Source organism: Branchiostoma belcheri, unplaced genomic scaffold, assembly GCF_001625305.1.
Source record: "Branchiostoma belcheri isolate BF01 breed outbred unplaced genomic scaffold, Haploidv18h27 scaffold16, whole genome shotgun sequence".
Lineage (NCBI taxonomy): Eukaryota > Metazoa > Chordata > Leptocardii > Amphioxiformes > Branchiostomatidae > Branchiostoma > Branchiostoma belcheri.
This window is the reverse complement of record NW_017803046.1, coordinates 3,357,598-3,368,505: the sequence shown is the minus strand read 5'-3', so window position 1 is coordinate 3,368,505 and position 10,908 is coordinate 3,357,598. Positions and strand designations below refer to the sequence as shown.

General features: G+C 45.4%; 1 pseudogene; it reads left to right on the top strand.

Annotated features, from left to right (window-relative positions):
• The first annotated feature begins 36 nt into the window (after positions 1-36).
• Positions 37-9,922, top strand: LOC109465922 (annotated as a pseudogene).
• Positions 9,923-10,908: the final 986 nt, after the last annotated feature.

Below are 10,908 nucleotides of genomic sequence, written 5' to 3'. Positions count from 1 at the left end.
GTAGCAATGCGGTTACTACACAGTTGTGTTGTTCGGTGATTTATTTTCAGGCGGGGGTAATCACTTAAAGATTTAACTCAGTCAGGGGCTGTTCACTTGGTATTGGTAGTGATGCCGACTGAAGATAGTGTTTGTCCAGTTTGGTACTCTAGAAAAAAAGTTGGTGCGAGAGATGTGTTATTTCAGAGGATGAAATTTTGTTTTTCCATGGTTCATTCCCTGAGTTGTAGTGAATGTTTCTCCCCCGGTCCCAGCAAAACACCACAATGAAAAGTGTGTTTTGACGGGTGACGTGTTTGTCACATTGCCGTGGCAACACTTGGCTGTGACGCTATACCTTCATGCTTAAAGTATTACCAACCTCCGCGTTTGAGTGATGAACTACAAGAAAACTAAAACCTCCGCCTGGGGCACCTTGTACAACGAGGATATGTCTTGAGAAAGTTGGTGGAAGTTAAAAAGTTCAAAGCCGTCGTCAACATCCAAAGGACCGTTACAAACTATTGTTTAACGGGAATTAAGTTCAAGAGGACCTACGTGCTTCGGCCGTTACAGTCGCAATCTGAACGATTCCTCAGCTGGTAGCAGTTGATTTGGTTTCCGTGACTCAATCGCGTTACAGCAGCCCGACATGACCTGCCTGGCCGCCTGCCTGTGGCCGCTGGTAACGGGAGACAGCAGGCGTTCCCAACAGGACGGCCGGATCTCCACAGTTCTCCTGCTGGTCAACATCGTAGCGTTTGCGGCGGTCCTGTCCACGTCCAGCGCGCTGGCGCCCGACGGGACGGTCTTCCCCGTCACCACACAGACCGTGAGGATCGTCCTGATCCTGTGTGTGGGGCCGGGTCTCATCGCTATGTTGTCATTCTTCTGTTGTTATAAAAACTACAGGTAAGTCATCTGTGGTAATCTCTAAGCAGATCATACGGTCGCTAGTCTCCAAGCAGATCATACGGTCGCTAGCCTGCAAGCAGATACATGTGTACGGTCGCAAGGTAGTACCCATTCATTGGCCAGCCTGAGGAGTGTCCATGGACACTCTGGACAATGTATACTGCGTTGCAACCGTATGATCTGCTTGGAGATTAATCTGTGGTAGAATCTGACCTACATACGAGCCAAGAGCGTCGCACGTAGAAACAACTTTTTCAGTCGACGGTTTATGGTTGAATTACTTCGTGTATTACTCATGTAGGACACGTGTTTATTAACATTTTGCTGAAATGAATTTTTATAGGGTGTTCTACGGAATTACGTCACACGGAGACACGTCTCTAGCCGGGCCGACGTCACCAACCGCTCTGTCCTCCAAACTCACGGTACTGGGCATCTTTGCCTTCGGTGCCGGCACCATTCTCATGGACATCTTTAGGTATGTAATATAGATCATAAACTTGTACATATTTCTCGTTAATCATGATTTTTGATAGCTGTATTTAGTGTTTTGCAGTTTGTTCTTTTCCATAGTTATGCGTTATCTTTCACGATTTTAAGGGGCTTGTATAAGCGAACGAAATGAGACTCATAATCCGGAAAACACTGGAAAGTTTGACGCAGTACGTTGAAATTCTGACGATGTTTTTAGTCGGTCTTTCTCTACGTTTTCCATAAAGCAGGACTAATACACTTTCCACTGATATGCTTTCTTAACGCTGTAGCGTCAACGCCATTGCGCAGTGCCTGGACGCCACGCCGACGTTCGACAGTGATGTCGTCAACCTCGTCTTCCACGTCCTGAAGCTCCTGTTCGTGCTCTGTCAGATGGGCTTCCTCAGGAAGTTCTCAGACGCGACCTTCCACAGCGCGCCGCTCTTCCGATACCTGTTCTTCTTCGTCCTGGCGGGAGACATCTCCATCTGGGTTCACACGCTGGTAGCCAACACGGTCACCCAGGGCGGTGGCACGAGCGACTTCACACACAATGCCACCGGGAATGGCACGGGCCATGGCAACACGACAATCCACGCCACGGAGTGCACACAAAGGACGACCTACCAACACCGCCTGTTGACAGACGTGGAGCCCTATTTGTATCCATTCACGCTAGGTTAGTGAGATTGATTATTTGAACTTTCCTGTGCCCGCCGGGGTGTAATGTGTTTGCACTTAATAATGTGGTAATGATCGGGGTCCGTACGTGCCTGTAGTCATGACCGGGAAAGGTGCAGATGTTTTGGAAACTTTCCAATGTTACTTCTATTATTGATTCAGCTATACATTGTACATCACACTAAAGGCAATCTGACGTGTGATAACTAGTACGTGTGCTTCACAAATTCCTCTCTATTGTAGCATACTATATATACGTAAATATGTGTATATAAGGCTATATGTATGTATAATTAGTACGTATAATAAAAGCAGAGTGCTTTCCACCTAAATTTACATTAGGCCACAGCAAGTCAATTTTATGGATGGCATCTTCAGCAGACTCCAAAGCTAATGCGAAAGTAGAAAATAATGTTTCATACTCATTTTTTCGTCATTTTCTAAACGACAGAATACGCCCTGCTGGCCTCCGGTATCCTGTATGGCATGTGGGCCAATATGCGGGTGTTGGACGACATGGGAGGGGGGCAGAGTGTGGAGCTGCGAGAGGTCAGGGACAAGGTAGACCAAGGCACCCTGGGGCGACCATCTGAGAATGAGGTACCAGGAGGACAGAGACAACATGAGGAACAGGCGGAGGAAGAGGAGGGGCGGTACCAGGAGCTTCCATCAGGTACTAAAGAATCAGTTTATTTTGTTGGAGCTGATTTATTGACCCCCATGTTCTCCGTGCTTTGAGGTCTTTCGATGATTTCAGACCTCCTATAAGTATTTGTTTTTGTGAACCTATGTGCACAACCTACACGCAAAGAGATGGCCTGACGTTCTTTAAATTTCAACGGCCCATTGAAAAACTTTGCAGGCTGAAAGCTATATACATGTACAGCTTTTAAACCCACATGATAGTTTGAAATAGTAATGTTAAGTTATTTGACTTATAATTTTACATCACCCAGTACGTATTCTACACACTAACCTCGCCTTTTTCTTGTTCATTCCCAGCGGCTGTCGGCTTACCGAAAGCCCATTCTACTCCGCTGACTGAAGACGACCACGTACATGTCCGCCCGGGGGCTACCCTGGGTACCTTCCGTCCACAGCTCCCGCCTACCGCACGGCATGCACAACAAGGCCTGAGAATATCTAACGTCGACCCCGGCCCTTCGTCATACCTTGCGTACGACAATGTCGCCGTGGACATCGACGACTTGGTGGAGTCTTCAGTGGACGGTTCCGTCACGGTGATGGAACCCGAGAAGGATGAGGGAGGGAGTCACTCCAGGCCGCTGTCACCTACTATCGTCATCGTGGAGGACTCGGGCCAGATCAACTCATCGCGGATGGGGATGGGAGAGAGAACCATCAGTTTTGCCTCAAACGTGGCAGAGGCGCCGTCCACGTTAGCCGCCCGCAGCCCCCCTCCCTCCTCGTACCCCAGCCGGGCGTCCCTTCTCACTCAGGGCGGGACGGACAAGGAACCGGGAGGTTGTACCTGCTTCATGGCGGGTTTCCTCATCTCGGCTCTCCTGTTGGTGCTGGCCATACTGCTGAAGGATCAGGTCAACTACGACAGGTACATCATCGCGTACTTAGTAGTGAAGATTTTCGTGACTTTGTCCATGATAGCCGCGTGCTGGCTGGGGTTCCAGACCATGGAGCGGTACGAGTTCGTCTGGACCGGGTACGGAGAGAACGACGCACTCCTGGTCATCGCGGCCATCGGCTTCTTCGTCTACGACTACTTCGGGTTCGCGTCGGCATTCGCCGGGTGGTACGAAGGCAGCGGCGATGATTACCGACGGGTCATCGCGCCGCTTCTCTTCTTTGACGTGGCGATGAACATGATCCAGGTGTGGCTGCAGGTGACTCTGTTGATCACAGCCATCAGGAGGAGGCCTGTCTTCCAGAGTTTGGAGACATCCGGCGTCTTCAAGTTCCAAGTCTGGACCTATCTCATCGTCACCAACGTGGGACTGTGGGTCCTGAACAGCTTCATAGACCTGAAAGACGCGGAGTCTACCCCGGTACAGTACGGGTACTACGGACAGGTCCAGTGGTACCAGGTGACGCGGTTTGTCGCCCCTCTGTGCATCTTCTTCCGGTTCATGTCGGCCCTGTCGTCGTGGGAGATCTACTCCACGTACCGCGGCCAGACGGCACAGTCAACACGCTTTTCTGAGGCCTAGCCAGACAGCCAAAGTTAGAAGTTGCCGAGGACAGAGACTTTTTGTGAAATATAGACCTGCTGTATATGATGTTGTCAACTAGACGCACATTTCGAAACGCTGGCCATTGAACCTGATCATGTGTGGACAAAGTGCAAAATTTTAACTAATTTTGGTAGAACACAGTGATTCACTAGAATGATCACCACTAGTGCAATGTGTACACTAACCAGCGAGACTTGCTTCACATCTTGTTTGGTGTGCTTGACTTACAGGAAATAACGTATATCATGCACGAATTCGAAGTTGTTCTTTTGTATTGCTCGGAACTATTAAATATAATGGGAAGTTGCACGGGTGTGGCTGTTCGGTTTGCCGCTCTTCACGTTCAGCTGGGTGGTTTGTAATCGTTTAACACATGTACATCGCTATCAGAACAGGTCGTTATGGATGATTCGATGACTTCTTCAGTGCTTTCATTTGGGAACTAGTACCTATTGATACTTGATGTAAAAGCTAAAATTTTATCCACTGCGAACTTTCATTATACGAAACGTCAAAGATATCGCCTCTTGTTGTTTGTTCCCTCTGTTCTGTTTAATTGAAATGTCCGATTTATTGTTTAGAAATGCCCTAGTTTTGATGGAATTCACATAAAAATGTGTGACATCCCTTATGTGTAGCCACGCATGTAATCATCTCCGCACCTCCATGGAATTTAATATTATCACTCAACACTTCCCGGCGGTAGGCAGTATATCGACCGCCTCTCCGTTTCATTTCCCTCTCACCCACCGCCCGTGTATCTGCCACCACACCGCGGCCCGTGCACTCATTACCGCACCAGGAACAGGTGGTCAGGCGGGAGGAGGGTCAATTTTCCAGGCGAGGAGGAACAGGCTGGTCGCCAGCTCAGGCTAACCTGGTATGCAGTCTATCGTGGTTTGGGCAGGTTTTCTTCGGGGCTGCTGAAGCTCTTCCCCGCACTGCCAGAGCTTGGTTCCCCGGTAGGTTTTTTTCACGGCGGGAGTTTGATTAGTCCCACTCCTGGCGTGCAAAACTCCTGCCAGGCGGTCTGTTGAGCTGAACGGGGGAAAACTATTAGGGCCCCGAAGAAAGTCTGCCCCAACCACGATAGACTGGATACCAGGCTAGCGCAGGCAGGTCGATGTTGGAAACCATCACCTGCCTCAGGCCACCAACACTCACCCACATCGACAAGCTCACGTCACGGCCGGTAAAGTCCGTCACATGCATGGGAGAGCTTACGTTGGCACGATGTCAGGAACACGTTAGCAGAAGTCTAGCTGTTTTGCCGTTAGTTTGGGAAGCAGATGTAAGGTAGAGTGAAGCACAGTATTTGACGTAGATCTAAGTAGAAGCTCAATGGGAACTCATATCTAAGCATCTTCACTTTAATTGCAATTGGTCCCAAACGCCAGATTCAGTAGGACTATTAACACAGCACTCTATATAGAGTGAGCATTTAACGGAGAGTACGTCGTGCTATCTATCTACTAATCCAACGTTTTGAATGGCCTCTGTTTCAGAGTGACTTACCTTTACAGGTACACATCTTACACGTTATCGCCCTCTGGGCACACAGTGATGCTATCGGGACCGTTAAACGCTGGGTTAAGTGGAGTTTGAAGTACACTGATCAAATATGTTCAACGTGTTTCCATGCATTCAACTGAAGCTTAAGTACCTGAAAACTAACCAAGCATAGCAAAAGCAAAATGACACGAAAACCACGTGTCATTATACGTCAATCAGCATTCTACATCAAAACAAGAGAGATAAGTTTATTTCAGCAATATCCAATCTTTGCAAACTCGCATCGTAATACTTTAATAGACCTTCAGACAATTACTGACATTTGCATAGGCCTTTACAAACCTTGAACAGTTGATTAGCAAATACGGTCACCAATGAATCTACTGAGACATAGACAAGATCTGGGATGTATTTAAATGCGACATCCTGGGACTATTAGTCTGTTTTATGTATGCGTTGAAATTCTCAGAGCAAGTTGCCGTCAAAGAAATTTGTGTCTTGTTTTAAGACTGTCAACATACCATGACCCAGAGACACAGACGCACTAATACTCCGTCTACTCATCATGTTGAGTGACCAGCCACATGCAAGGCGTTATTATGCACTCATGGGTCCGAAGAAAGCGGAGGAGTTCACACATTCTGAAGTTTCACGTCGACGTCTGGATATGGCATTCTTCCGGTAACACCATCACAGAGTTGGTTCTCACAGGTAACATTTCATGTTACATGGTCTATGTTGGTTCTGTGTGTTCATCCATCGGTCTAGTTTAGCAAAATATTGATTATAAAGAACGTGCTATTTGTTCTCACGAATGGTGCTGTGTAGAAAGCTTACTTGCCACGCATAGGTCAGCACCAAACTTACCATGGCCATATTTCTGCTAAATATGACACGCCTACGCATGGTTTGCTGAAAGTAACAGTGCTCCATTTTACAATGGATACGTGTGAGAAAAAGGAGTTGTCAAATCATAGTGTTTTATGTCAGGGCAAGAAGACACCATATTCCATAGTGCCGACACGAGATGTCCATTGCACTGATTAGAGTGGTAAGAGTACTTACTCTCAAGCTTCTTCGTATCGGCGTGTGGTTGATTGATACGGGGGTCCCAAAGGACATTCTTATCACCTAGAAACACTCTCCTTCATTCTTTTCATTTGTAAAGTCGGGATATTTACTATGATGTATAAGCAAACCATAGTGGTTTATTTTCGTTCAAGAATACTTCAGCAAAAAGTAGAAGTTCTATCATTTATGAGGTGTCTTCTAATGTCAGAGATTTATAATAGGCTGTCATCGTAGCACGTCATCTGAAATCTTAGTCAAAGTCATGATTTTATCTAATCAAATCAAAACATCATAATATATATGATTACTCTCCAAACTGTTATAACATTTGCACCAGTTTTGCATATTATGGTTTAACGCACCCAAATGAGACACGGTCTTTCTGCACTCGCCCGGCAAAGTTGTTTTTAAAGACGTTGCTCACTGCAAAGCCAAATGACCACTTCTAGGAATTGAGCTAGGTGATACGACAGACGTATGGCTATGCAAAACTTGCAGCGAGGTGTGACGTAACTTCCATGTTGGTAATTATTAATGTTGTCGAAACTAATTAGGGTCAACACCTTTGGGCCAGTCCCATAGATCCAGGAAAATGATGAAGCGGTAAGGTACTGTAATGACTATGGTAGGTGTAAATTACTTTAGGGCTTTTAATCAGCAACATGATTCAATTTCACTGGGAACCAATGAAAATGAAGTAAATAAATAAGGCGAGTGTTCAGAGGACTTAGTTCTATTAGATGTACGTTGCACTGGTTAATGTAAATTAGAAAAGGGCCAGTGATAGTAACCCACAATTTGTTAGGAAACTAGCGATATTGTACTTAAAATGATTGCCTTCACCACATACACCACTCTTGGCAATTTATTGGAAAAGTAATTAAGTGAGGACCTGTCTCGATTTTCTTTTAATAAAGACGTGACTACATTTGTACATGCTGTACAGAGTTTTCATCTATTTTGAACGTTTTTAATATACTTGCTTATCTGGTACCGCACAGGCACTACGTGTTTAATAAACCTAATTCATCCTTACCGTGATGTTAATCCTGGCGATGCCATTTGAAGCTAATGACGTTTTCTCTACATAAATCAGGTCGGAGACTGGCATTACGAAACGATGAGCCTCAAGATCCCAAACACACACTTTACGACGTACTCCAAGTACTGGTAGTAATTGAACTGCCCTTATTGCCTAAAGGTGGGTCAGTATGTAGGGTGGGGAAGGGGTAAGTAAAATGAGTTGTGAAGAAAATTCTATGGGACATAATACTGTGTGATGTTCCCATTAATGATAATAAATACGACATCAATGTTTGATATCGATATCATTTACAGATTGAAAATACCAAGCGATTTCATGAACAGGCTGGCCGACGTCTGCTAACCTGGTCTTACTCTGTACGGCCAGTACATGCTGATGTGTTAGATTTGAGTACTGTTTGTGATGAACTGATTGACTTACATACACAGTGCTTTAGGCATCGATTGATTCTAACACTCTACTTTTTCAATCACTCCAATCACTCTGATGCCCAGCGCCATTTGATAGCCCGGACGGTATCGCTTCAAGACATCTACGAAACATACAACCTTCCATTGATGCTTTTGGTTCTACTGCAACAGTAACGTCCGGATTCCAAGGAGTACATGAACGTAGCAATGGTATCTCTTTTCTCCCAGTGGACAAGAAACCCAACTTATGATAACTACCTTATCCAGCCATCGATGAAGTAATACCAACCTGTTCAACGGACATAGTGCAACATAGAGCGTACACTGGAGAAGACTTGTTCAACTCATCGAATTTTGCCCTCTCAAACATGACTTAACCTGATCCACGGATGCTTATGATGCCGATGGTGAACATGGGTGAGTTTACTTTGAACAGATTTACAGTATTTCTACAGTTCATATAGATAGAAATGTGTCTTTGAACAAAGGTGTTTTATTATTCGAAGATATATATCTATATTTTGTACAGTATATATCTGTATAAGCACGGTACTTAAGTGCAGTAATCTATGTACCTAACTGATTACTCAAGACAGTGTAACGGATGTCAAGTTCAAGACACTAGTTTAACAACTCGTGATTTCTGCACGCAGCAAACAGGTAATGAAGCTGTCGGTCCGTGTGATGTACATAGCTGTCAATGATGCTTAGGTGGGCACTCAAATTTTCTATTTGAACCTGGCGTATACTACCGTATAATGTGCCGAACAGCTACCTCCATTACACAAAATTTTGTATTACTCCCCATAAGCTCGTTCGGTGTGATAAAAACGAACTGTTTCCTGGAGTATGTTTGCTCCTGGTCATGACAATCACGATTGGGTAAACTGAGGCGTGAGGTTGTGTAGGGCTGAGTCTTTTTACCAAAAGGTGTTTCATAAAAATCCATACTTCCCGTGCCGGCCAATCGGGACCCCATCGATGTGTATGTTCCGTTATTACATGGTGTGTAATACCGGGGGTAATGAGGGTCGCTTCCGCGGGATTGTCCGACCTGTTGGGGCGTCCGTCACCTCTGGTAGACCGTGTCTGTGGAAGGTGCATTCTCGTTAGAATAACCCATAACTACAGTGCGTTAACAGTCCAGCCTGGTCGGTGCTAAAACATCTTACGAGACTTTCGAGACAAGTGCAGTTAAGAATAGTCTTAATCAGCATTTTACACCGTCTGTGTGTGTGTGTGGCGTTGACTGAGATGTCGCAGAATCTGGGATACGATTCCTCACCCGAGCGGTACTGGTTACGCTCCTCTTCTTCTTCTGTAGGACAGAGGGACGACTCCAGCTCCAAAGATGGCGACTCCGTGGACACGGAAAGTTTTGAGATCAGGTTTGACGTTGAGAGTGACGGAGTAGGGTCTACGTCTGGCCAAGGGTCCGCGATGGCGCAATCTGAAGGCAGCAGCAATGGAAGGAACCGCAACAAAAAGCAGCTTCCAGAGTCGACAAAGACCGCGAAAGCGGCCGCAAAAGTAGACCCGAAAAGAAGGGACGAAGGTGGTCGAGCCGATCAGTTGGAGAAGACTTCAGGAGGAAGCTCTTTGGAGGCAACGACCTAAACTCGTGAGTACATATGGTTGCTTCAGAATTATTTCATGTTCTCGTGGAGGAAAACAATACCGGTTTAAGTTTCAAGATATCTTTCCATGAAAAAAAGGGAGATCTAGAGTTTTCATACAGGATCAAATGCAACTCAAAAGATGTCTTAATGTTCCGTGAAATTGGAAAACTGTTATTCACTTTTGGCCTCTGTCGCATGTCATATCTGTATTATGCTAGTAGGTCTGATAAGTATCATGTTCTGCTGGTTATATGTATGTAATACTATATATGAAAGAATTTGATCCACACTATAGTACTAGTTTACAAACCATTGTTTGGTCCAAATTAGTGATGAATGGATCTGTCGAAGACAAGCTATCTACATGTAAATAGACAAAAGTGATCAAGCAGTATTTAGAGCATGAAGTAACTTCATCCGTTCTGGTATCCACAACGTATGTGGTTGTGTGTATGCGTGTGTGTATGTGCATGCTCGTGTGTGTTAGAGAGAATGACTGTGTGTGCGTGCGTGTTTGCCACATACATGTAAGAAATAACATGTAAGAAAAGACATAATATGCCACTTTCATAACTACTCCAGAGATATGTTTGTGATTGAGTGACAGAGACCGTAGCGACTCCGACCCTACGCGAACAGTAGTGTATGTTAAACATAAGGTCTTGCCTTGCTCCAGTAATCCCTGTATATTGATTTACCTCAGCCCATGCCAGTATTAATCTCCATTGCTCCAGGTAAAATGTAAAAACACGTAATACGTAATATTGCGAAGGGGCGTCCCAAATCCGACTCATTGATGGATCCCTGTCTAATGACGTCCCTGGTGATGCTATATTCATTTAGGGAAGAGAAACGAACAGAGAGGCACGTTGGTGTAAACTCCTGAACATCTTTATCGCAGAGAAGAGCTTCAGTAAACGTTAGTGAAAACAGTTTGTGTAGACACAATTGCAAGCTTATTCGAACACCATTAACGTTTTTCCTTGCCACCG